The sequence below is a fragment of the Ambystoma mexicanum genome, chromosome 5p (genome assembly GCF_040938575.1).
Source record: "Ambystoma mexicanum isolate Mex_15411 chromosome 5p, UKY_AmexF1_1, whole genome shotgun sequence".
NCBI classification, from domain to species: Eukaryota; Metazoa; Chordata; class Amphibia; order Caudata; family Ambystomatidae; genus Ambystoma; species Ambystoma mexicanum.
The window spans coordinates 939,603,727-939,631,278 of record NC_090930.1 but is presented as its reverse complement, the minus strand read 5'-3'; the positions used below and the strand labels follow the sequence as shown (position 1 = coordinate 939,631,278).

Sequence of the window (27,552 nt, the reverse complement as noted above, 5' to 3'; positions counted from 1 at the left end):
CCATCCAGAGAAAAGTAGCCGAGGAAGGTGTGGGGCCGCCACCAAAACCTGTCTTTTTGCCGTTCAACCTGATCCAGTTGTTACACATCCATTCCTCCATAGCCTCCCCCATAGGACCGGCACGAAACCTGGCCTCTGACTCGGGAGTGGAAACGTGAAGATTTACCAGGATTTGAGTGTCGTCGGCATAAGAGTAACAAAGGAAGCCGTGGGAGAATGTTTGGTCACCGGTTTAACGTAGGTGTTAAAGATCGGGGAGATGGCGGACCCTCAAGGGACACCACATGTGAGGTCTTCCGCTGAAGAGAAAAAAGGGGGAAGAGAAAGGGTTTCACAATGGTCAAAGAGGAAAACCAGGCGAGGACGGTACCTGAGAGGGCGCCCCCAGCCAGACAATGCAGCAGGACTCTATGATCGATGGTGTAAAAGCGGCAGAAAGGACCAGCAGAATCAGGACACTGACGCCGCCCCCGTCATGGGTCTAAGCCATTTGGTCCATGATTGAGAGCAGGACACTCGGTCCCACGCCCTGGACGAAAACCCGATTGAGAGTAGTGAAAAAAAGATTCCTCAAGAAAAGCAGTGAATAGAGAACAGACCAAAGAGTCAAAAAGTTTCATAGGAAAAGGAAGTAGAGAAATAGGGCGGAAATTGACAGGGAGCAATGAGTCCAGGGAAGGCTTTTTTTTAAGAAGTGTGTTAACAGTGGCCAGCTTAACACCTTAAATGCTGAGGGTTTTCGCTCCCAGTGCTGAGCCCTTCTTTGTACATTTGAGTATGTCGCATTCAATCCCTTGTAACATGTTTGTTACAAGTGATAGCCAACCAAATGTGCACTCTTTTCTTCCTACATGTAGATGGCCATAACCCCATCAAAGATTCCTAGTTTGCTGTTTGGGGGTGTGAGAAAATAACAAAAAGGTTACTAAATTTTTAGTTTTTTCAGAAAATGACAATAAAATGAGGTATAAAGAAGCCTGTGGTTATTTTCCTTGTAAGAGCTAGGAACAAATGGTTTGCTGTTCTGAATTCACAATTTTCCAAGCTTTCAAGAACAGGTTGAGTGGAAACAAAATCTTATAAAAAGATGTGGTTACCATCCGTTTTGCGAGGTCGGCAATGTTTCCCTTTTTTTTTCAATAGGACATGCTTTGACGGAATGGAAGAGGAGAGTAGGGAAGCTGAAGAGAAAGGCATACATTTCTGAAAAGTAGACCGAATTACGAGTTCAGGAAGGGGTCATTTCCGCAGGCCAGGCAGCAACAATGTAGGTAAAATTATCATAGTTTGAGAAAGAGTTGGAAAAATGACAGAAAAAATAGTTATGTGCTGGACATGTTTGGACCTGTAAGGTAATGGCTTCTGTGAATATTGAGAAAAGGATTGCACCGCTACATTAACCCGACTCTTTTAGTTAGGAAATCACACATTTCATAATGTTTCACAAAACCAGCAATACCACAAGCCAAAAACGGAGTAAGGGTACACAGGAATTTTATGCTGACAGCCTAAACCTACGTACTGAGCATTTGAAAATAAGGAAAACCAATGTGGTGATGAATGGCAAGCATACATTTTTTTGAAAGCAGACCTTTTGAAGGATAGGTGACTTTTGCAGGTTACAAAAGCGTACAGTGCCTAAAGCAGCGTCTAAATGTAGGTTACGTTTGGAAACAGAGGGTTGTGTAACAAAGTGTAGTAGGAAATGCATGCAAGCGTCATAATCTATAGAAAACAACAAATGTCCTACCGTCGCACATTCCCACAGGGGTCGTGATAAAAATGGTACCTCAAGTGAGGGTGCACCTAGCGGGGCGCAAAGGGAAAACGCTAACCCACTGATAAATGAAACACCCTGGGGAAGACTGGATTTGGCTTTGTGGACAACCACCGATTTGGGCTTGGGGTGTCGCAGCCACCAAGGAAAACAGGCAACCCCATGCATTTCTGAAAAGAGACAGGTGGAAAATCACAAGAGGTCTGACTTGCAGGAATCGCCCCAGAATGTATTGTCCACAAGGCCCGGCAAAGTCCAAAAGGTAGGGGGGGGGGGGGAAACAATCTTCAGACCTATGCCACCAGGAAACCACTGAAACACGCTGGCAACAACACAAGTCCTACCTTCCCACTGGTGTCCCGATGAAAACGGTACCTCACATGTGTGGGTGTGCTTACCTGGGTGGAAAAGAAAAAGGTTATACTGTCCCCAAGCCCAGCCGCGGTCCGTGGTAGCCCCGGCAGTGTCCATATTCCTCACTGGAGGAAAAAGCTGTAACTGAGCCCAGCCAGAGATCCGGGACGGCTGGGGCTGCTGCCCCTGGCCTTGGGTGCCTGTCGGCCATCACCCCCGACCATCCCAGAGTTCTGGCTGCCTGCGTTACAGGTTTCCCTCCAGGGAGGGATGGGGACGCCCTGGGGCTCCCTGGGACCATTGCTGAACATGGGGATGGCAGCCCAACATGGAAGACTACTGCCAAAGTCTGGTGACATGACTACCGACCGTCCTGGAGCTCCGGCTAGGCTGTGTTACAGCTCTTCCCTCCGGCTGGGCCCAATCCTTCCCCAGAGACAGACGTCTAGAAAGGCCAGGGGTGCTGCCCCCGGCCTTGGGCATCTGCCTTTGAGGTGTCAACTGCCCCCCGGGGGCTGTTTTAATGACCACGTTGAGCATAATATAATAAGCTTTAACAACTTGTCTTCTTACCTGAGAAAGCACCCGTCGAGGGACTTTCGGATGAAGGCTATGCGACTAAGATTTAATTTATATTTGACAAAGGTTCAAAGTTCAAGAGGGGCTGGATCCCAATTTTTGAGATTGTCGCTTTTTCTTTAATGGGCAGGAATCAATACTGTGTGGCGTGCCCTAACATTGCATAACTCCGACACGAGAAGCTGGGTGGATGTATCTGTAACATTGGGGTTACATCTGAGGACCACTTATGGATTCGATTTTTAAATCTGAATGAAATGAGTCTCTTAGTTGCAACATTGATTTTTTTTTTTTATAGATTAAAAATGTTTTCTCCCCAGACTGATGAATCAAAAATCAACTTTTAACCTGTTTGCAATGTATTTTAGTAAAATGAAATGTATACATTATGTGTAAAAATTGGTATAAATACGCTTCATTTGTATGAAAAATGTTGTTTTAAATGTTAACCAAATGCACAATAAAGAATAAAGAGCTTTTCCTTCTGGGGAGGAGTTGGGGTCCTGCCGGGGCTACCTTGGACCGCCACTGCACTTTGGGATGGCTGACCCACATGGGAGACAGGTGCCCAAGGCTGGGGACCATCCTGGAGCTCTGGCTGGCCTGCGTTACAGCTTTCCCCCACCAGGGAGTCCCCCCCGGCAGTGTTAATCCCTCCCCAGATAGAAAAGCTGTAACACAGCCCAGCCACAACCCCATAACGGTCGGTGGTGATGTCCCCATCCTTGGGAGTCTGCCTTGCACGTGGGTAGGCTGCCCCAGCTCAGCAGCAGTCATCGGACGACCAGGCAGGGTCCCCGTCCCTCCCCACAGGGGGAAAGCTGTAACGCGGCACAGTCTGAGCTGCAGGATGGTTGCGTGGGCTGCTGCTCAGCTTGGGTGTCTGTTTCCCCATGTAGGTTAACCGTCCCAAAGTCCAGCAACAGTCCCAGGGCGGCCCAGCAGGGTCCCAATCTTTCCTTGGAGGGAAGAGCTGTAATGCAGCCCGGCCAAAGGTACTGCCCCCGGCCTTGGGTCTCTGCCTTGCACATGTCGACTGCCCCACCGGCAGTCATGGAGCGATTGGGCGGGGTCCCCGCCCCTCCCTGGAGGGAAAAGCTTTAACGTGGCTCGGCCAGAGATCTAGGATGGCCGGCTCTGCTGCAACGGGCCAAACACCCCCCCCCCCTAAAATCCTTTTCCTGGTGGCCCCAGTGCTCCTTTCTGCTTCCCAGGAGTGGACACATTGGGGCCAAACCCTCAATTCCCGCCCCCCTCCCCTGCCAGGGAAGCAGAAAGGAATGTGCCCCTCTGTTGAGGGGGGGGGGATTCCTGAGAGGGTTGGCCCCCAGGGACTGTTAGCCCACTGATGCCCCTGAGTGTGCCACTAATAATATAGTGGAATGTTTTGGCTTCCTTCCTTGGGGGCAAATGGGTGCAAAACAGCACCCATCAGGGTGGGCAGGTAGTTTGACCTGGGGGGTTTGGCACCCCCTAAATCAATTCCCTGGTGGTCTAGTGCTCCTTTCTGCTTCCCAGAGGTGGCAAAATGTGGCCAGACCCCCGCTCCCGCCCAGGGAAGCAGAAGGAGCTGGAGGGGTGGGGGGCTGAAGAGACCTGGCCCACAGGCATGAGACCACCCGCCCCCCCCCCCCCCCCAAGTCTGCCAAAAATATATAGGCACACCTAGCGAGAGTACCCGCTGAGTACTGACTGCTTGCCTGCTCAGCACGCTGCATCGTCGCACTATGGATTGCAACCTTAATCTCCTTCAACAAATCCTTTTTTCCGAACACTTTGCCATGCTCACTACCTCGTGACTGTAATAGGTTGCAAATATGTCAAAATGGGACTAATAGAGCTGTCATGAGACTTAAACACACAGATCATGTTACGACAGCAAGACGAGAGCTCCACTGGCTGCCCATAGCGTCTAGATTTCTCTTTAGAGCCCTGACTGTTGTACACAAATGTAGATCTGGCAATATGCCTGGATATTTGCAACAGCTCCTTACTACGAGAAATAATATGAGAACACTAAGGTTGAATAATTACTACCTCCTGTCTGAACCAAAGTGCCATACTGCCAGAGTAGCCTACTCAGCCTTCTTCTCCATTGGACCAAGGGCTTGGAATGCTCTACCACTGTATATGAGATCTATCGATTCATTAGAAATATTCAAGAAAAGACTGAAGACCCATCTTTTCAACTAAATTATTCTGAGCTGCCTCTGGAATGTCACTTTTTGTGGCGATGCATACCGGTTCCTCTACTCTTTTTGTTACTATTTGTATATTTCATGTAGCGCCCTCACGCCTATGGCTGCGCTATATAAATGCGTTAAAGTAAAGTAAAAAGTAAAGTGACTCCTACAAATTGAGCCGGCACGTGCACCTATCGAGAGTACCAGCTGAGTACTGACCTCTGACAGCTGTACCGCAGTGCAGTACTCGGAATCTGGCTCTCTCCTTCTCCCCCTTTGCCGCGTTACTTCTGACAAACCATTGCAGCCCCTGATGCTCGATTCCGCAAGCGTTACTTACTCTATCTCCTGCACTGCCTTCTCCACGACCCGGCAACGGGCGATCTGGGCCCCTTGGCACCAGAACCTCCATCTTGACTGAGTTCCATTGTAACTCTTGTGTTCCCCTTGCATGCCCACCTGCTTTCTTCTGCACTCTGACCTTAGCTTGGCGAGTCATTTTCCACCCGCTGTGAAACCCTCAACATAGCCCAGCTTTCCCTTTTGTGCCATTGTTCCCGCCAAAAACGCTAACTCAACATGCAGTGCTTTGAGCCCAGTATGGCAGCATACCGACTGACTTCGGGTAAGCCTCATCAGACTGCGCTCCCCCCAAGGAAAATCCTTGCGCAGCATGCCCCGGCTCGAGCACCAAATGTGGCACGAAATGTCCCCACAAAAAACAGACATCAGAAATGTCCTTACAAGCTCTGACACACCCAATACAGCACTCATGCCCACGTATACTCAGGGCTTTATCAAATCAAACAACTAACCTCGGCAAGTTCTCTCCACCACGCTGATAGCGGTGCAAACCACATTATCTGACAGAATAGTTCCGTCACCCATGGCCCTGCACAGTGACATGGAATCCTTTCATACGCCGAACTACATGGCAGACCCAACACTACCACTGCACATTGCTGTTACCATCCACACAATATATTCCTCAGCAATACCACACTTCTACTCCAAAGTGGTACAACAGCACCTGCCCCCAAACGACTGCACCACTCGCAACAACTCAACCGCATGCCCCCTTGCAGTCTCTCTACCACACCTCCCAATACACTCTACACAATTGACTCGACCTGAGCAGATGCTCTTAAATGCTCACCAGCGCTCCCCTCCACTAAAAGCCCCCCTCCAGACTCTCCCCTTCTTCGGTCCTATTTTCCAATGAACACCCAAGCCACAATATTTCTTCGGCTGACCTGGCATCCTCCATGGTGGCCTCATTTACCAAGCCGACCCCATGACCGTCCTTTGGCTACCCCTCGACAGCAAACTCTGCATTGGACGCAGCTCTCACTGCCATCAATGCAAGCATATTCACGCTGACAAGACTGTTTGAAGTCCTAGACCAGAAAGCTGCTTCACAGTTCAACTCTTTAGATGTCCTTGTAAAGACCGGAGGGCTGTGTCTGTACGCCTGCTCTCTATACGGTAGAGGAGAGGCACAGCGGACCCCAGCCAAGATTCTCTATATTGGTAAACGTGGTGAGCAATTGAGGCCCAGCTTCTCAGGAGGTGATGCGGGCTGGTTCTTAAATGCAGTGTAGTCCCCAAGCCCCCACAAAGGAATGTCCACACACTATTAACGAAAACAGTCTTTATATAATTAAGGTTCAAGGTTATATACACAATCACAATAACTCACTTTGTGCTCAGTTAATCTACAATGGGAAATATATACAATTACTATCAGATTTCATTAAAGTGCATCAACTGGACTTAGTTAAAATGTCACACAAATCAAGTAATGGAGAACCAACAATAGACATAGGAGAAAAGTAGTTGTGTAGAACAATTGGCAGAATACTGAACCCCTAACCCCAGGCACAGTCTGTATGAGGATCCCCCACCTGGGCAACCTGTAAATAAAGATATTGTTCAAGCCCAGTCCATATAATGTTCACAAGAGTCTTATTTCCTTCTAAATAGTTCTACAACACCAATGTACCTGGAATAGCAGAGTTTGACGTCGGATCGTTGACGGACCCTTCTTGAGCGGCTCCCTTTAAGGCAGGAGCCACGGATCATCGAGAACCCACGAGGAAAAAGGGTGAGCACTGTCGTTGCGGCAGCAGCTTTGGTTCTTGTGGTGCTTGTTGATGATCGGCTGAAAACTTCCTGTAAGCTGAGACGTGTGGTGCACCTCGTGGAAGGGAAAGCTGACAGTAGTGAGACCGCCAGAAGAAAGGTTCGCTTGGAGAAGCAGACAAGTACTACAAGCGTTAAGGTACAAGGGGAAAGACAGACGAGCACTGGTTGAGACCGGCAGTAGCAAAAAACCAGCAAAATATGGGTTTACTGTGCGAGACAGAGTAGCTCCAAGAGGACGGATACAAAGCACCGTTCCTATGGTACAGTGCGTTATAGTAGTGGCGGCCATCTTAGAGGAGGACTGGAACGCGTCCTGTAGGTGACTGAGCACTGCAGTGGTGGCCATCTTTGATAAGGGTCGTGCCGCTTCTTGTGTGTATCTGAGGGCACGTAATACTGTGTTGACTTCTCCATCTCTGCCAAAGTTTCCAGGGTTGCCGCATGACACCCACCGGCGGATTCCCCTCGGTTGTTGACTGCTTTGACTCTCTCCGGCAGGATGCAAGCATTCGATGATTAACAAGGGAGTGCTTGGATCAAATGTTAGTAGGCAAAGAGAGCACGGCAGCTCTGTTTGGTGACGGCGGTCGTCGACGGTGGATGGCTGTCTGGTACTGCTTTGTTCTGCTTGGTGGTCCCCTTCTCCGGTCGGCAGCCTTTTGTAGGTCTGTCTATCAGGGAGCTTTGGCAAAGATCAACTGGTGCTCAATGGTCCCTCATAGCTCATGAAGGGGTCTCCTAGCCAGGCCCTCTCTTGGATCAGTTCTTGAAGACACAGCAGCTTTCAGATTACAAGGAAGGGAACAGCGGTTCACCTTTTTCCTGCTTGGCTTTGAGAGTAAGCATCAAGTATCAACTTCAGCTTCTGAACGATTTCTAGCAGTGAGAGGTCCCCAGATTTAGGGTTGATCTCTCATTCACTCTGCTGGGTCAGACTCAGGCAACCAGTCACTCAAAAGGGCTTTCAGGCAGTCAGCCAATCGGGCACACAGTGCATTCAGGCCATTCTTCTCCATCCAGACACTCCCAACACAAAATGTGGATTCAGACAAATACTCTGCCATTCAGCACTACACACTGCATTCATACCAGTTTCGGGCAAGGCTGTCTCAGTCAGTGTCAACCACCAGATACTAGACACCCACAACACAGAATGCGTATTCGTCACACACTCCATTCAACCAGGTCCCACCCCACGTGCGTACCCACAACATAGTCATTGGGAAGGCTCCAGCCAGTCTGGCCTGGACTTCCCCACAACACAATATATGGAACTTCCACCCAACAGCCAGTCAGGGGGAAGGGACAGAGTCAGAGTTTCCCAGGACTTCGAGAAAAGTTAACAGGCAATAGAAAGCAAGAGTCCACAGGGGCCATCTTGTTTACTATCAGAAATCTACTGATTCCAATGACTGGGCATCCCAAAATGGAGGATGCTCACGGCACCTCTCAATTCAGCATGGAGCTGCCACCAACCCGTACCCTGCTCTGTGGGCCACACACAGGTGCCCAAAAACATACACTAGGAGTACAGGGGTCATACTCCCACCCATGGGTGCCATAAGGGTATCCTAAGGGTCTGTTCACCAAACCAAATACAGGAAGAGCCGCACCGCCAGGAATCCCACGTGAACTGTGTGGAAACAAGTCAGAACACATGATAAAAAGCAATAAAGGACAAGGATTCAGAGCCCCTGTCCCTCTGATGCATTTCCAGCATCGCAGTCTTCACCAACAAAATAAGGTATCAGGTCATATTATCCCCATATATATGGTCGCCGGGAAAGGGTCGTGGCGATATTATATGGGTGACAATATATATGGGGACAGGGGCAAAACAAAAAAAATTAAAAAAAAGGAAGAAACAGTTTGGGGGTTGCGGGGATGTTCCATGCAATAATGTCGCCACAAAAAACTGCCATTTTTCGGTGATAATTTTGCATGGCGAGATTTTTGTGGCAACATTATTACATGGAACCCAAAATAGACTGGCTAGTTTGGAATCTACCCAGTCTTCTGGAAGCTGCCCATATTAAGCCCCAAACAACTAGACCTGATACAGAGACCGTTCCAATGTCACCTTGGGTGATGCCACAGCCCACCCGGAGGGTTCGACCAACACCTCAGCTCCTGCCTCGGGCTCTATAATCATTATAAATCGCCCCAGCTCAATTTCACATAGACCACCGGCTGACAGCTCTATACAGGGGGACCTGATGGACCTGGCCAGTTCAGAGCCCCCATTGTACAAGGTCTTCTGTCCCAGTGCTCAAGGCAAAAGACGAAAAAGGAATAGGAAGCACACTTCTATGATCAGCACTGAGATCTTGTAAAAAGAAAAAAATCCCAAAACCTGCCCACACCATCAAAAAAAAAAATAGATCCAAAAGGAAATCGTTGATAGCAAATATTTCCATTCTAATACTGCCTGCGGGCTCCCAGGAGGCACCTATCATGGGAAGCAATCTTCCGACGACTAATGGGTTTGGTGTCCACCCCGCTGTCCCCCCCTGTCCAACAACTGCACTCCCTCCTGAGGCGAATGTGGCTCCACCCAAAGGCAAGACACACAATGTACCTAACAATGTTCCATATGTTTTTTTTTTTTAACAATTTTATTTGTTTGCTCACAGGTTATGCATATACATTGACACCTTTTCAGTTATACAAACGTGCTACAAATACAGTTTAATCCCCTTCTGAATTCAGGGTTTCAGGTTTGCTTAGATCGGCCAAATATTGCTTATATCGCAACCATATGTTTCTGGGTCTACTTTGCGGTGTGACCGAATCAATGTATAGTTCTTCTGTATCATTAATCCACACCATATCTCTATTCCAGTCTTCTATCGTGGGGGGTAGTGCAGTCTTCCATCTCATTAATGACCCTTTTGGCTATGAGCAGACTCGGGTTCAGCAGTTTTTGCCACGTCGGGTTCAGTGCCCCAACATGCAAATCCGTGGTGTCCATACCACCGGTTGATCTGCCATCTTGTTGAGAGCCTCGCAGACCTCTAGCCAATAGTGTCTTAATTTAGTGCAGTCCCGTAGCATATGGAATATATTAGCATTCTCTGCATTACATCTCGGACAAGCCCCATTAGATGTGGGATATATTTGCTTAAGCCTTAGTGGTGTGTAATGCGTTCTGTGCACTATTTTATAGTGTATCAATTTAAATCTTGAGTTGCAAGATATCCCTTTAGTCAGTGCACAGATCCGTGACCATTCTTGGTCATCTATCAGTTGCCCCAGATCTTGTTCCCATCTTCCTTTAGCTGTGTGGGTTACCGCTGGGCGTGTTTGTAGTATAGTTGTGTATAACATAGAGGCAGTGATCTTCTGGGTACCTCCTGCGAATACATAGCCTAGTGGCATATTTATTTCCGGTTCCTCCGGGTATGTTGGGTGGATTCGTTGTGCAAGGGCTGCAACCCTATGATATTGCTGTTTATGCGTGTGTGTTTCCCAATGTATCCTTAATATCCTTCCATTGTATGAAGTGTTTGTCTGGGAACAACTGACCCCACTGTGTAATGCCTTTAGCACACCACTGCCTTGCTATCTCACCCTCAATGTTGGGTGGTGTGCATGAGTCTCCCCATATTGGCATACTCGGGTGATATAGCTTACTGGCACCATATATGTCGGTAATTTTGGACCATGCCGTGATGGTGACTTGAGAGGGATTGGTCGTGTTGTAATGTTTCGGGGTGGGTCTAGTCATACGATGTAGCGCCCCTATCGCCTCTTTCTTGCGTTGATAGGGGTGTGTCAGTAGGGTTAAGAAAGTTTGTGGCCCATCTGGCTCCTTGATGGGCCTGTGCCGCCAGATAATAAAGTTCTATGTCTGGTGCCATCAGTCCTCCCCTTAGGTATGTGTCTGTCAGTACTCTCCAGTTTAATCTAGGATGTCCGCCCCAGACAAATGCTATACAGGCGCTATTAATTTTGGAGAACAGATTGCGGCCGGGCCATGCTGGGACTGTGCTAAATAGATAGAAAAGTTTTGGTAATATCACCATTTTAATTAAGGCTATCCGCCCGCCATTTATATCGGGAGTGCACTCCATTGTTTCATTTTAGCACACAGCGTATCCCCAATGTTGTGTAGTTCAATGCCTGGGATAAATGGGCCGTTCTGGCTATATGGGCACCTAGATACACTATGTGTCGGACTCCATATAAGTCTGTGAAGGTTCCGGGGCTGTGGTGTGGCGTCTGTGAGTGGGAATATTTCTGATTTGTGGGGATTGAGGCGCAATCCGGAGTATTCACCGAATTTTCCCACCTCCGCCAGAATCTTGCCGAGCGTACTGTCTGGGTTCTTGAGATATAAAAGTATGTCTTCTGCATATAGTGTTATGATTTGCAACTTGCCCTCGAGCGATATCCCGAATGAGCTGTACCTAGATCTAAGAATATCCGCTAAAGGTTCTATGACCAAGGCAAAAAGTAAGGGGGGAAGCTGGCAGCTCTGTCTGGTACCTCCCAGCATTTCCAGTATATCTGTGAGGGTTCCATTTACTCTGACCCTCGCGTGTGGTTGTGTATAAAGTATCTGAATCCACTTTATGAATTTTGGGCCAAACCCGTTGTTTCGTAGCACTCCAAATAGAAAGGGCCACAAGACTGTCTAACGCTTTTCTCATATCTAGGGACACCGCTAGTCCCTGAGTTGTAGCAGGTATAGAGTTTATTATCTGATGACATCGTCTAATATTTGTGGCTGTAGATCTACCCATTATAAACCCGGCCTGATCTTCGTGTACCATATATGAAATATATGGTGCGAGTCTCGTTGCTAATATTTTCGCCAGGATCTTGGCATCAGTGTTTATTAATGATAATGGGCGGTATGATCCACATTCCCCTGGGGGTTTACCTGGCTTAAGTAGTAGTGTGATTATTGCTTCCGTAGTAGTTTCGGGGAGATCACCTAAATCGAATGCTTCGCTCCAAACAGCGTGTAGCCTGGGTGTTAGTATTTGACTAAACTCTTTATAGAATTCAGCTCCTAGCCCATCAGTGCCGGTAGCTTTTCCATTGGGGAGAGCTTTTATTGCTTCATCTATTTCTGCTTCAGTGATGGGTGCCTCTAATAATTCTCTAGTTGATTCTGCAATAAGCGTTGTCGGTATCTTGGAGAGGTATTGTTCTATCTCTGTGTCTTTGCCCTGGGGGAGTATAATTCTTTATAGAACTTATAAAATGTGTCTTTCACTTCATTTTGGTTTGTGGACATCTTACCGTCTTCTATTTGTATACAGGGTATATTAGTGGTTCCCCTCTCCCCACGTACTGCTCTGGCCAATAGTCTCCCAGGTCACTCCCCCTCTCCATATCTACGCGCTGCTATGGGCCTATCAAAATATCTTATCTCCTGGTCAGCTGCTTCTCTGTACTGTTCAAGCTTGGACTTAATTTCAGTGCCTAATTGGGGGGGTTGGGGTCATGGCATATTGTTTGGTGGGATGTCAATTGGGTTTCAAGCCTCTCTAGTCTAGACCTAATATCTTTGAGGATTCCCCCTTCGATGGATATCGATTAGCCCCTTATGCATACTTTAAATGCTTGCCACAGTGTAGACTGGGTGGAGACCGAATGTTCATTGATCTCAAAGTAGTCTTGTGCATATTGCGCCATCGAGTTTTTATATACTATGTCTCTTAAAGGGATGGTCTAGTCAAATTTTTTATTTAAAAAATAGATAGGCAACATAAAAAAAACTAGCATTCTCCGTTTTAAAACTTCCTATGTAAACTTTTGAGCTATTCAAGCTCAAAATTCGCAAAAGCAAGCACATGGGCGCATCCATTTTGTGAAATGGAGGCCCTCCTGTGCTGGCTTTTGCTTTTGCGGCACTAATGAAGGAAAAGCCAGCCAGCTGTAGTAAACAAAGGCTACCGCTGGGTGGCTTTCCCTTCATTAGTGCTGTAGGCGGAGGACGGGGACCGGAGACCAGAGCAGGAAAGCTGCAGCTGAATCTCGGTAAGTGCTATTTATTTTTTTTTAAAAAATAAGCACTAGCTGCGTTTTTTTTCCTAAGTTTTCCGGGCTGGAGGAGCCCGGAAAACTTAGAAATAAAACCGCAGCTTTAAAAACGTATTTATGTTTGCGGTCGCTTTTGAAGCGACCGCAAACATAAATACAACTTTATTGTGTTGGAAAACGCTGCGGTTTTTCTTTCCAAGTTTCTCAGGCTCCTCCGGCTCAGTTTCCGCAATGCCGCATTGTTTCTGCCTGAATCTGCTTTACCATTTGGGGATCTGGGAGCCCGAGATCCCCAAATGGTAAAGCAGATTCAGGCAGAAACAATGCAGTTGTGTTGGAAAACGCTGCGGTTTTTCTTTCCGAGTTTCTCAGGCTCCTCCGAGCCGGAGGAGCCTGAGAAACTTGGAAAGAAAAACCGCAGCGTTTTTCAACACAATGTTGTATTTATGTTTGCGGTCGCTTCAAAAGCGACCGCAAACATAAATACAACGTTTTTAAAGCTGCAGTTTTATTTCTAAGTTTTCCGGGCTCCTCCAGCCGGAAAACTTAGAAAAAAAAACGCAGCTAGTGCTTATTTTTTAAAAGACAATAAATAGCACTTACCGAGATTCAGCTGCAGCTTTCCTGCTCTGGTCTCCGGTCCCCGTCCTCCGCCTGCAGCACTAATGAAGGGAAAGCCACCCAGCGGTAGCCTTTGTTTAGTACAGCTGGCTGGCTTTTTCATCATTAGTGCTGCAAAAGCAAAAGCCAGCACAGGAGGGCCTCCATTTCACAAAATGGACGCGCCCATGTGCTTGCTTTTGCGAATTTTGAGCTTGAATAGCTCAAAATTTTACATAGGAAGTTTTAAAACGGAGAATGCTAGTATTTTTTTTTTTTTATGTTGCCTATCTATTTTTTAAATAAACATTTTTACTAGACCATCCCTTTAAGGCTGCTGGTTTAAACCTCCATGGTGGTCTCGTGCTGATCTTGTCTGGGATTTGCATTGAGAGATGTATCGGGGAGTGGTCGGAATAAGTTCTGGGGTATATGTGAGATTTCGCTACCCAGGCCATACTATCCGTGTCTATGAACCATAAATCAATCCTGGAGTGCATATCATGTACCGTGGAGTAATGTGTATTCCCTCCCACCAGGATTTAATGTTCTCCAGGCATCCCTTAATTGTAGATCTGACATTTGTGTGAGCATTGTCTGTGCTGCTTTGGTTAGTGTTCTGGCCTGTGTCAATGTACGGTCTAACTGCACATCCAGTATTGTGTTAAAATCTCCTCCACAAAACACCCGAGCAGTGGGATATTTCGCCAGCTTTTCAAATACTGTGGAGTAAAACTCTGGTTGGTCGATATTTGGGCCATATATGTTCAAAAAAACAAACTCTTAATCGTAGAGCATACCATGTACTATAACATATCTCCCACTGGAGTCGCATTCTGTCTCTTTGTAAACAAATGGGAGCTTTTTGTGTATAAGTATCGCTGCCCCTCTTGCTCTAGTGGAGTAAGTTCTGAAGTATTGATGGGTGCCCCAGTTTGCAATCAATTGCACACCCTGTCGGGGGCCTACATGTGTCTCTTGGAGAAATGCTATCCCAGCTTTTTGCCTATTAAGGTAGGCCATGATTTTTCTTGTCTGGATCTTAGAGCCTAACCCTCTAACATTCCAGCTTAGTATATTGATATTTTCAGTGTTAGGTTTATCCATCATCTATGCGGTATTCGCCATAGTGGTGTATCAGGACACATCTGCATTGTTTGTCTATGAATTAGTGTCCACTACCTGTGAGCTTTTTGTGTTTACAACTCCAAATTTAAAACAGTAACTAAACTTCCCCAAACTTGTCCCTCCCCCCTCCCTCACAGTTCCCCGAACTTCAACCGTGCTGTGGTTCTCTCCCATCCCCCCTCCCAACATCTTCTCGAGCACCTGCTACTGGGGGGGCTGTGGCGTCTCCTGTGCTCAAGCCTTTCTTAATGATGTGTGTTGTCTCCGGTTCTGGCTTGTTGCTGTCCTTTATTATGACATCTTCGATTCAGCATTTGCGTTGCGTCCCCCCCCCCCCCCTTTAAGGGTGGTTTCTTGACAATTGTAATCTGTGGTTCCCGTCGAAGTGGTTGTTTCATTGCAAGTCCCATTTGCATCTTTAACATAGTGTCTGTGAAGCTGTCTCTGGTTTCACTTAATAGCATTACTCTCATTTCAGGATTGTCCTTTATTCAGAGGTATGTGTGTCTCTATGAAGCTTGCAGCTTCTTCAGGGAATGTAAAGAAGTACGTTTTATTTTGATGTTGGATCTTGAGTCTGGCAGGGTAAAGCATTGCATATTGTACCCGTCGATCGCGTAGCATCTTTTTAATTCCGGTGAAGAGCTTTCTTTCCTGCTGGACTGCTAGGGTGAAGTCTGGAAAAATGCGTATCGTGTTGGTTTCCCATTTCAGCTCTTGTTCCTCTCTTGCAGTTTTTAGGATCAAGTCTCTGTCTCTGTAATTGAGTATACGAGCTACAATGGGCCTGGGGTATGCTCCAGGTTTCGGCTTCGGGGCCAATGATCTGTGCGCCCTTTCCACCATGAAGACCGGCGACCATCCCGGTTCTCCCAGCAGGGTTCGGAGAAGATCCTCCACTGCTTTCTCCATCGTCCCTTTTGATTGCCTCTTCTGGAACACCTATTATACCGACATTGTTTCTCCGTGATCTCGCTTCCAAGTCTTCGCACTTTGTTTTCACCGTCCCTAGTTCAATGGCCATCGTAGATACCGTACTCTTCAGTGTTTCCATATTGTCCTGCACTCCTGATATTCTGGTTTCTGCCTCCGTCATGCTAGTCGTTTTGTCAAGCTTCGTTTTGATACTTGTAACACTTGCTGTGATGCCGTCCAGCTTGTCTGTCAATGCCGTAAATCCTTGTTGCATGGCCTGGAACACTGCTTGTGGGTCCATCATGGAGGCTGTGGGGGTCTGTTCTGCCTGTGTTAGCATTACCTCCTCTCTCTCTGGCTCTGAGCCTTTCTGCATTGTGGTTGTGTATTTCTCGATGATCCCTTTGTTCTTTTTCTGGCCAAAGTTTTTGGGCATCGTTACTGGTCTGGGAAGTATGTCGGTGCCTCCTGCCGAAGGAGCACTAGTACTATGCGCTCGGGGTGCGTCGCTTCATCCCACCATATCGCTATGACCATTTAGTATGGGACTTGTCCACATCTCGGTACTTCAAGTGGAGTTTCCACTAGAGTCAGGGAATTTAAAGGCGGATCCCAATTCAGTGTACAAGTCCTTGCCTGCACCTCGTAGTGGGAAGCACTATTTTGTTGTCCTTAGCTCTTCTTTTGGATTGGCAGTAGTTGGGATCTATGCAGTTCAGTGTAGGGCAGGTAGCACTCTTTATGGCTCAGATTGAATGTTTTCCTCACGTGTAGCTTTCTGTGCCCTCGCTGCATAGGTGATTATTGCAGACTGTGTTGCTGTGTCCGTGTTTTCCCCCCTCATATGTTTGCTTGTGTACTTTCCGCAGTTCTTGTATTTATTGGACCGAGGGGGGGGGGGGTGTTTAGCTTACACCACATTTATTTATATTGGTTGTTGGCCCAGGTCTGCGCCGCGGTTTTGATGCAAGCAGTATCGGGGGGGGGGGGGGGAGAAAGACCGCAAGTCCCGCCCAGCGCCGGCCCCCTCGCACCGATCCTCAGAGCGAGCACCGGAAGAGCCGCTATCGCCGGCCCCTGCCCTCCGGTCGCCCCGCTCCGCCCGAGACCCCAGTGGAACCCGCAGGGGTGCGCAGCGACAGCCGCGAGGCCTACCTTTTCCCCTGAGGCCAGGCGGCGCCTTAATGCCCCCTCCCCGCGACGGGATGTCGCTGCTGTGTCGGTGGTGGGGGGGGGGTCAGCAAGGCGCTCTACGAGTGCCGGAGCTCCGCGACACCCCTCCCGTGCTGAGAGGATCCAGTCCCACGGTCACCGTCTCTCCTCCGGCAGCCTCAACGCCGAGCTCCTCCCCTCAGTCCCGGGCGAGTACGCTTCGCATTGCACCGTGCAGGCACCTGGGAGATATCTTGGCAGCCGCTGCTACTTTTTGGCTGAAATTTTGCGTGAGTCGTCAAGCTTTATTGATGAATATGTCCGCTTAATATCTTGCCGAACCGGAATGGATTAATGCTGCAAGCAAGCTTTGAGGCCCAGGACACGGCCGGAGCTTACACAAAAGCAGCCATTTCGCTTCGTGCGCAACAGCGCCCCCCAATGTTCCATATGTTAATGCATTTCCACCCATCAACCCTATTGCAAATGGCAATCAAATGATTGATGATCTCATGAACCTTTCGGTGTATTCCAATAATGCAATCTCAATAACCGAGACGGGGCATCACAGCCTTCATGACCACTTCGCAGATCCGCTAACACATAAACAACTTTTCATGTTACCCAGAATGTCGACCTGGCGACGTTCCCAACGCTTGCCCAAAAACGCACCAACTCCCTATTGATTGCTGCTCAACCTAAGGATAAACTGTGCCCCGATGTTCCACCGAACCGGATAACTGCAGTTCCCAACCCAGTTTGGCCCAGCAAAGATGCCCCTTACCACCACCAAAATACCCTCAACCTGAATCACAACCCACAGATTTATCCCAGCTAGACACAAACAATACTAATCACTATGCTTGACAGATTGCACTCAGACCCCCACCCACAAAGCACACCTGTTGCATGGGCTGCTGGAACACAAGGGGCTTATCCCACTTACTATCGAAAATGCCTCCGACCCTCCAGGTGTGTGACCTAGTACTCCGCCAAGGGACCCTGATGATGACGGCACCAGTATGGCCCAATCACCAGATTGCCGCTATTCCCGCAACCTAGGCTGCTAGAGGCGGCCCGGCGGCAGGTCTAATAGCCGCCAGGAATGACTCCCAATTACACCTTGAACCATGGCACTCGTCAAATACAGGTATCCAACCAGTCAAAGTAACCTCAAATCACCATCACACGCTACATCCCGCAACAGTTATGATAAAGATCTAGTGGAACTCCCGATCACCCAATGAATTACACTTCTTTGTCCATATAGAAACAATACTAGACCTTACCTTGCTTGATTGAGCGAGTAATTGCAGGAGATTTCAATATGAACTCTCTTCAAACCGCTAATTAGAAATGCAACAGCCAAACTGAGAAATGGACGTCACTAATGGAAATTAGAAATGTCGTTATGCTGAATGGCTCATGTGCTGAAGACTGTCCTCCTGCTCACACATGGTCTAGAGGTCTGAGCAACTCTGTTTTAGATTGTGTACATCTCGGCAAAGGCAAACAAAAACATAGCTTCATTCCATGTTGAACTGAATGTTGCCAGCGATCATAACATCCTCAAAACCCATTTGACTAGGCATGTAGTGACAGATACTCGGCACTTCACCTCCACATTGGAACTAAGCAATAGTAGAAATCGACTTTGCTTGAATCCACGATTGATGGCTAATTTAAATCAAAGAATGATTGGGATTAAGTTGCACCCTGAAGACTCTGACCAACTATTCTATACTGATCACATACAACTAATTACCCAACTAACTCAACACACCTTCCGACCTACATTTAAACACATAATTCCAAGCTCCGATTGACACCCTCAAGAAGGAATTACAACTAGCAACACGTGCCCTCTCTTCGACAACCCAGCACAAAGACTTTTAGTAAGAAATAAAATCATGAATAAGATTAAACAAATTCTAATTGTACAAAAAGATGAAGCTGAAAAAAAATGCTCATGGCTCTTATGAATTTGTATTTTGTATTTTGTTGAATTTATATAGCCCTTTACTCCAAAGTGCTTTACATGAGAACAGGTAAACATACAGCAAGCATAAGATGACAATTGAACCACAACCTGATAACAGAATAAAGAACAACTTACAATATTGCAGCGGAGAGGAGAGTGTGGGAGGTGAGCAAGGGAGTGGTAGGTGTTAGAGGAGGTAAGGACAGGGGAAAGAGCAGGAATGTGAGTGAAGAAGAGTAGAGAAGGTGAGACAAGAATCAAGCAGGGGGAAGGGAGGAAGGGGATTGGAGGGATGGAGAAGGTAAGGAAGAGTAGTAGTAAGAGGTAAGGGTAAAGGGGAAGGGAGGAGGTCGGGAAGGTGGGGTGTTAGCGAGGTGAGTGGAAGAGGTAATATTTTAGAGAAGAGCGAAAGGAAGGGTAGAAGGGAGAAGAGCGGATGTGAAGGGGGAGGTGGTTGCAGTGGAAAGGAGCAAGGAGTTGGAAGGAGCAGAAGCAGGAAGGGGCGCAGGGTGGAGGAGGAGAGAGTAGGAAAAGATTAGCAGAGCTTATTTATTTGAATAAATCGGCGGGTGACATTTGGCAAATAAATAATGCACCCAATAATGCTAACAAACCCCTTCTACTGAATATAGTAAGCGAAACCAAATGGAAGGAGCATTTCCAAAACTTGCTAAACAAAACATGTACACCACCCCCACCTATCTTTTTGAGTATTCCGGTTGTCACCAGTTTAGAATTTGCACATTGGCCATTTTAATCATTATAAAAAAAGCTAAATATGTCCAGAGCCCCAGGACTTGACAACCTCACCAATGCCATTATGAAAGCGCACCCTGAAGCATGTTCCAAAATACTTGAGCTAATATTTAAAAAAAGTTATATGCACTGGCAGACTCCCGCCGACTAGGCAAGAAGCAATTATTATTCTTATATTCAAGAAAGGAGATGGGAATGAGCCAAGCAACTACAGGCCCGTCGCGCTTCTAGACGTTCCAGGTAAAATCTTAGCACGTTTGGTACTTTGCAATTTTGAACAATGGCAGACTGTGACCAACCAACTAGACCTACACCAGTCAGGTTTTGTCGCGGGTATTGGCACGGCTCTTAATTTAATAATAATTTCAACCATCAAAAACCAAGCAATCCTAAAAAAGCAACTTGTTTTTTTTTTTTTTTTTAGCCCTAATGGATTTTAAACAGGCCTTTGATGCAGTCCCTCGCGAAATGTTATGGAGAAAACCATTTAACGCAAGTTGCCCACCCCACATCTTACTTTTTATTTATCTAATTTATTCTAACACCTCCATTAAAATGAAACTTCCTAACGATGGACTCCTATCAGGCCCCGTTATAACAAACACAGGGCTCAAGCAAGTTTGTCCACTTGAGTCAACTCTTAACTTTTTTATGAACGAGATCCATGACATTTTTAAAGATGGTCGTTATACCGTACCATACCTACTCTACGCAGATGACCTTGTAATCTTAGACAGAATCCCCATTGGCATCCAAAGGAAACTAACAGCCCTCTCTAACTCTACCAAACTTAACCTCACAATCAATATAAACAAATCAATTGTACTTATTTTCACCATCATCCACCTAAATCAGGTTTCAAATTTAACTGGCTTCTTTCAAAAACTTGACTACAACAAATTCACCTCTACAAATATTTGGGGGCCAACACCAACTCACCCTAATGATCAACCCTACAAATCCGAACTTGTAACCAGAATGAAACTCCTCGAAATAAAAGCGTTGCACTGAAAATACAGGCAATTCTCATTATCAGCAATAATACTTTTCTATAAGCACAAAGTGGTACTGATAATCACCTACGGAAGTCAGACCAAATCGAACTCCGAATCAATACGATGGGACATTTTAGAAGGCATCTTCTGGAAAACCATTCTCCCAGTCCCTCAGAATATCCCGATTATCAGATTCAAGCTAGATCTCCCCTCGCTCTCAACAACTGTTAAGTGGCTAATGCTTGAAACATTCAGAAACTGCCTCCTAGCCTCTAGTGCAGATTGCAACCTGTACCCAGTTCTCAAAACCATGCTTGAATCTTCACTCCCGTGCCCCTTGAACTCATGGAAGAAGTTGTGTCTCGAATCACTTCAAAATGCCGACCTCACGTTAGAATTATTGCTTGAAAATCCATAAAAAGCTAAAACGATACTCAGGCGCTGGGATTGGATAATTAATTGGGAAAAATGTAAACCGTATCTAGTTTTCAAAGTAGGAGCTTTTATAACAAAATGTATGGTCGAAATCCAACCCTATCATCAAATTCCCTGATCGGATATACGTGGACACAATACAATGTTTCTGCTTCAATCTTTGCTTGACCAAGGTCAAAATAGCAACCTACAGCACCACACTGAACTTCAATACAGTTTGCCGATTTTGTGAAATCAATTTCCAGTGTGATAATGGAACATTTAATAACAGTGCCCTGCCCTTGTGGAGCTGAGGAACCATTTCCATAGATATTTTCAACACATGACCCATCTGACAAAAGAACAGTTATGGGAGGCAGTGTTTAACGCCACCAAAACATCACTGAGCAGTGCCAGGGTACAATTTTATAAAACCCCTAAACCTTGACTCAGCAATCAACTAGCAAGGCCCTCCTACAAAAGTGTATGAACCTCATAGAAATACAGTTTAAAAGTTTTAATATGGGGCAGTAATGGACGTTAACTAAATGTTTTAATTATCAAGCACAACCAGAGTTTTATGAGAATTGATAGATTTTATGAAGTGACAAAATTTGTTATTGACTAAATATTATTTTTATCCCTGTTATTTTTAGGTAGTCAAACTATCCAGCTTATGTATATGCACCATAGCACTTTAAAATAGTAAAAGAATTTCAAATAATGTTTAGGATGACCAATTGATTTTATATACTGAGACATTTTGCTACTGTTTTAACATGCCTTGTTGGTTAGCCTAAATCTTTGGTAAATTATCTGCACTACAGCACTTTAAGACAGATGCAAGAATGATTGTAATGCATAAACCATTAGATCCTGCAAAGAAAACACATAACCAATAGACACTGAGTCTATCTCTGGAAAAAAGCAAATGCAATTGTTAGATGAAGAATTTACGATAACTTTAAAGTAGCCTGACAAACCTAGCTTCTGTCTGTATGTACTGTGATCAAGGCCTTGCATTTGGCGAGCCTTTCTAGTTTGTCATCAACAGCGAAACTAACAGACCTCTGCTCATGTGATATGTATTTTATTGTCATCTGTAAATCGCAAATTGTTCTGTTATGATTATTACTTTGATTGAAAATGTTGATATATGTTCTGAAACAATGTTTCAATAAAAATGTTTGCCTTCCTTGGGGGCAAATGCATGCAGAACAGCACCCATATGCACCCAAAGAAGGAAAAACATTGTCCCCTCTTTGTTCTATTATTTTGGTGGGGGTTGGGGCCTTTTTGGCTGGGGGGCACCCCCAAAATGAATTCCCTGGTGGTGCACTGGGGATTACTGGTCGAGGATCAAACGATCCTCGACCAGCAGCCTGCTTGTGGGCGGGCTCTTTGGTAAGGGGATCGACTCCCCTGTCTAACGAGGCCTCACTTGACCAAATCAGGCATAAAATGCCCTTGTAGGATGCAGATGCATCTCTGCTAAATTTACATGCTGAATCCATTTGGCATCAGCATGTAAATTTAATTTCCTGTTTACGTTGCCAACGTCATCACGGAACCCCCAGGCATGGAAGGGGGGGGGGAAGTACTCCCCTTCACTGCCTAGGACTCGGGTGGATCGAAGGAGCAGCATGGGGGCGATCGCCCCCCAAAGGTAAGTAGTGCAGAGGACAAGGTATCTCGTCTCCCGTACTGGAAACGTAGTGCAGAGGTTGGGATACCTTGTCCTACTCAAAGGTTTAAGAGAAGCAGGAATCACCCCGGTGGTGAGGGAGCTGTTGGCTGCTTCTGTCAACAAGTGTATAAAATAAGGGTGAATGTCCTTAATTACACTGAGCTGGATGGGATACAGAGGGGATGAGGATTTGAGTTTAACAGCTGCGGCCACCTCAGATACAGAAAAAGTGGGAAACATAGACCAAGAGAAGGTGAATAGGTACTCGGAGGGCAAAGGACCAGCACCGGAGAGCGTAGGAACAGCAGCAATATTGCATCGAATAGAACTTAAGACAAGGAATCACAAAGAGCCTGTGAAGACTGAACCAGTGATTGAAAGGGTTGCAAACAACTTTAAATAACTCTTTGGGATAGTTAACCGAGGTCTCAATAAGCGACGCAAAATTAATTTGTTTGGTGCTAATGATAGCAAGATGGTACTGTGAGGTGACCTGCGACAGTGCAAGTTTTCCTGCAGGGGCATGTGAGAGCCTCCATTTACGCTCCATCTGCCTGCGCTGTAGGCGCAGAGCCCGCGCAACTCGTCAGTGAACCACCTTTGAGAAGGCAGGGTGGACACCCTGTACTAAAGAGGAGCCATGCAGTAAGCTACCACAACAAAAGTTTCAGATAATGAACTCCGATCCACAGGCAAGGGCCCTGAATGAAGGGCACGAATAAGGGTAACTATCCGCTTATGGAACTAAGCGGCAGCCGTGCCGCAGGACTCATTTGGCCTGAAAATTAGTTTTTGGTACTTTAATGTCCCAAGTAAAAGGAACAGTGATCCGACCAAGAGACTTAAAACTCAGGATAGACTGTGACCTTGGGGAATAACAAGAAAATAAGTTCCAAATTGTTAGGTAAAATATGAGTCTGATCAGTGACCTGCTGAGCCAAAGAAAGCTCTTTCATAGACGACAAAAAGCTTTGAACTTTGAGGTCATTCATGTCATTAACCTTAAGGGTAAATCGTCCGAAATAATGAGGTGCACATGCCTCTGCTGAATATCGGCAGCAAAATCAAGAAAGGAGTCTAGAAACAGGGTCGTGCCGAGGAGGGTGGTAAACAACTGTGCTATTATGGCCTCCATTTTAACATGACTGATAATAAGCAAGGAGCCTTCATAACGAGAGTTAAAGATAATAGCAATGCTGCCCCCCTTTTTAGGGAGTAGGCGGTCAGAATGTAGTATGTTTTAAGTGGGCGGTAACTGTGTGATAACAGAGCTCGATGTTTCATCGAGCCATACCTCAGTGATGCATGTAAAATCGGACAGGAAATAATCTAAAAGATCATAATGCGCACAGTGCACCACCACCGAATGGGCATTCAGAATTAAACTACTAAGTGAGACCGATTGAGAGCCCCCAGCAGTGGATGTCTTATCTTGCATCATACATCCCAGTGGTAGCACCATAGAATGTGGTACAAGCTTCAGCAACTGATGCAGTGAGTATACTAATGCGATGCAATCCGTTGAAGGAACCCAGGGAATGGTGCCCCCTGCTGGCGGCCGTGCCATGGATGGACACAGACGGGCTTAACTTTGGTGCACAAGCCTGCTGTGCTAGTCCACGGTGTCTTCTACCCAAAGGCGGGTTCTAAAAACACATCCTATCGCAAAGGCCAATCCCCCAAAGCCCAGGCTAGCAGCCACTAAATGACTGCTGCCTGGTGCGTTCTTGGAAGAAGTAAGAGACTAACTGCCGGACCGAGCCCCGGGGTGAAGAAAAGGACATGCAAACACCTGCCACAGTCGCGGCTTACAAGGAACACAACATTAGATTAAATGTGAGGCCAGAAAAAATAAAAATAATTCAATCCGTAATGAAATACTGGAAGTGGAAAATGGCGCCCAGTCAAGCGCTGCGGTCATAGACCATGAAAGGAAATACAAATATAACAGTTGAAAAGAATATAACAGCAGACCGGCTAACTATCTGCACCAAGTATTAGCACGGCAGTGCTCAGAATGTTAAGTGCAAAGGCAAACTAACACCGTTGAGAATTTTAGCTGCTGCAGTGATGGTAGAATGAAAAGCTCTGATCTCATTCAGAGATTAATCTCTTGGCCGAAGCTCCTCTCTCTGCAAAAGCAGGCACAAGATCCTAAAACCTGTCTTTACATTAGTATTGAGTAGATGCTGTATCCATGTGTATATCCTTATAGGGATCTGTGTCTAAGGAGACCGCTTGAGGTGGCTGTTGCTCTGATGGTGGCAGGCACTGGTGGAGGCTAAGTCTGGAAGGTCCTAGTAGGTTTTGGATCCAGTGTAGGAATAATGGCGGGGACTCTCATCTGAAGCTCTGACAGTTTAGAGTTTGAAGGGTGGATAAAATGACCATGGCTAAGGTAATCAAGTTGTTTTTGTGAGGCCTGGCAGGTCCATCGGAAGTGGTCCTGGTGTCAGTAGAACTGGCAGACGGCAGGCCTGAGCTGGAGTCCAGCTAACTCCTCGTCCTCAGAAAACACCCCTTCTTGGTATAAATGGTGTCCTCCAGGATACCCTCTGGAGGAGTACTGGAACGCACTGACAGTGGTACTTTTAGGAAGGGAACGTATGCCACTAAAATGATAGTTAAGTTCTGTACCCCCGAGGCTTCTGTGCTTGTGCGCAACAATTTTGAGACCGGGATACTTTGCTAGTCTCCTGACCAATTTCTGCGCAGCTTTATGGAAATGGATCTAGGCTCTACCTTTTGATGTCAGGTTTTCCATTTGGTGAAAGGGTGCAGGATTCAATGCAGTTTTCTGACCACTCTCCAGCCTACAGATTAGCAATTTACCAGCAAAGCAACTTCTACTCGTAAAAACAGGTAAATACTGCCAAAGTAATCAGTAAAACTATTCCAACAAAGGGGAAGATTTTATGGATTTCGAGAATGGCTGCTTCTTTCCATCGTTGGTGGTCTCCAGCTTTCATTCAAGGCTTTTGCCATGCCCAGGTGCAATGTGAACCAGGCAGTGACATTTTCAGGAAATGAGTACTGCTAGAAGCTGGTCTGCCAAAGAAAACGTATTGCTGCCCTATTTGTGCCTTTTGGTGAGTGGAGTATCTTCACACCATGAATACAAGATGGTACCCCCGCCTCCCCCCTCCCACTGATCAGCTATAGAACCTGTGGAGGGCAGTGACTGCCACTCTTGGAGGTGACATCTGAACCTTTGAGGCAGAGTGCACAGACGGGGATAACAGTAGATTAACAAGGTCTGCTGCAATGACTGGTGCCCCAGGAGTGAGCAAGGGCTGTTTGTGCTGCAGCCTTCAGGTGACCCTCATAGTGCAGGAGCCAGGTGTGGTTTACTCAATGTGAATTTACAGTAAATAAATGCATATGGGGAGTTCCTAACTCATATTTGTTTCCATAATTATGATGGCTGTGTCAATTAAGACGCTGTTAAAGGCTTGCTTTGTGCAAACACATTAATCAGTTTACTATTGCCATTCCCTTCGTAAAGGTACATTGTTTGACCTTGCCGGACATGGCATCATTCGGGGCCTGCACAGTTTTTGCTTGGTCTACCAGTGTGATATAGACCACTGCCTCTTGCAGCTCTTTCCACAACTCGTAATTGTACCTGACACAGCAAGCAGAGCCTTTGCGATTCTCTATTCTGGTTCCCAGGCAGTAAAACCAACTTTCAATGATGTAGAGTCGGTAACAGGACGCATCTGTGCCTTGCACAGAGCTTGATGTCCAAAATGCACTGCCTTATGGGCCATTGTGTGTATGCCAAACAATCCTTTGTTTGCGCCACATCCCTAATCATCGCTGCAGCTCAGCTTGGTCCATGGCTAATGTACGTCTAGGACCCTACTCAGAAATAAAATGCTGCCTGTTATGACAACTGTGACAAACCTATGGTTCTACTTTGTTTTCATAGACTGACATTTAGAAAGTCAACAGTTTTTGCACTTTGGTCACCATGAATTCAACCACTTTATTTAAATGGGGTTAAACAAATTGCACTTCAGCAGAAGCGTCCAAGCCAATGGTTTCTTTAATGTAAGTAGCCAAGTACTCCAAACTTGATTCATCAGATATTAACTCTTCAGAGACATTGTGTGCGCCAAAACGTTTGTACCCGAAGGTCACACCATCATCTTCCCCCACTTGTCCTCGAAATTGGAGTCAAAAGACTTGTAAAACTCCTCTGGCTTAATGCTGAAATTGGACCCAAGGGCGTTGATGGCTTTGACATTGAGTCCTTCGATAATGAAGGCTTTAGGCATGCGGGTTGAAGCCTTTGATGATTCACTAGCTTTTATCAGCTCTTTCGAGGGACAAGGAGGTGCTGCCTTTTGAAAAGGCGGCCATAGTTTTCTGGCAGAACTTTTCCCAATCAGCTGGCGAGGAAGACTTATCTGCGAAACATACCTGGCTCTTGTTGTACAAGGAGTCCGAAGTTGAACAATGGCGTCTCTTCTTCGATATTTTGCGTGAAGACGATGAATGATAGAATCTCTCCTAGACTTCAACCTCTGAGTCTGTGGAGTGTTTTTTTAGGGCTCTGAGGTGATTTTTTCCCTGTAGAACATATAAGTAAGTCAACAAATATTTTGGCTTAGTGAATTGTGCTTCTTAGCAATTATTTGTTTTTCATTGCACTGCTCTTAAACCAACAATTAGAGACAGCTTTAGCTTTTATATTGGTAAATCCTATTCTTTCCATAGTGATGTCAGCTGGCTTTATTTTCTTAGAGAATCCAACATGTGATGTTTTCGGTAGTTTACATCCGTGTAAGTGAAGTCTGGTCAATTTATTCTTCTCTTTTGAAGACTGAAATTAATGTTTACTTTAGAGTATAATGTGAATGCAAATCCTGCTCTGTTCTGATATAATT

The 27,552-nt window shown here is 46.2% G+C and overlaps 1 protein-coding gene across 1 annotated transcript in view; it reads left to right on the top strand.

Moving 5' to 3' along the window:
- VAPA (VAMP associated protein A) overlaps positions 1 to 27,552 on the top strand; it is a 488,144-nt gene that overhangs the window by 236,929 nt on the left and 223,663 nt on the right. The gene's annotated exons all lie outside the window — the stretch shown is intronic.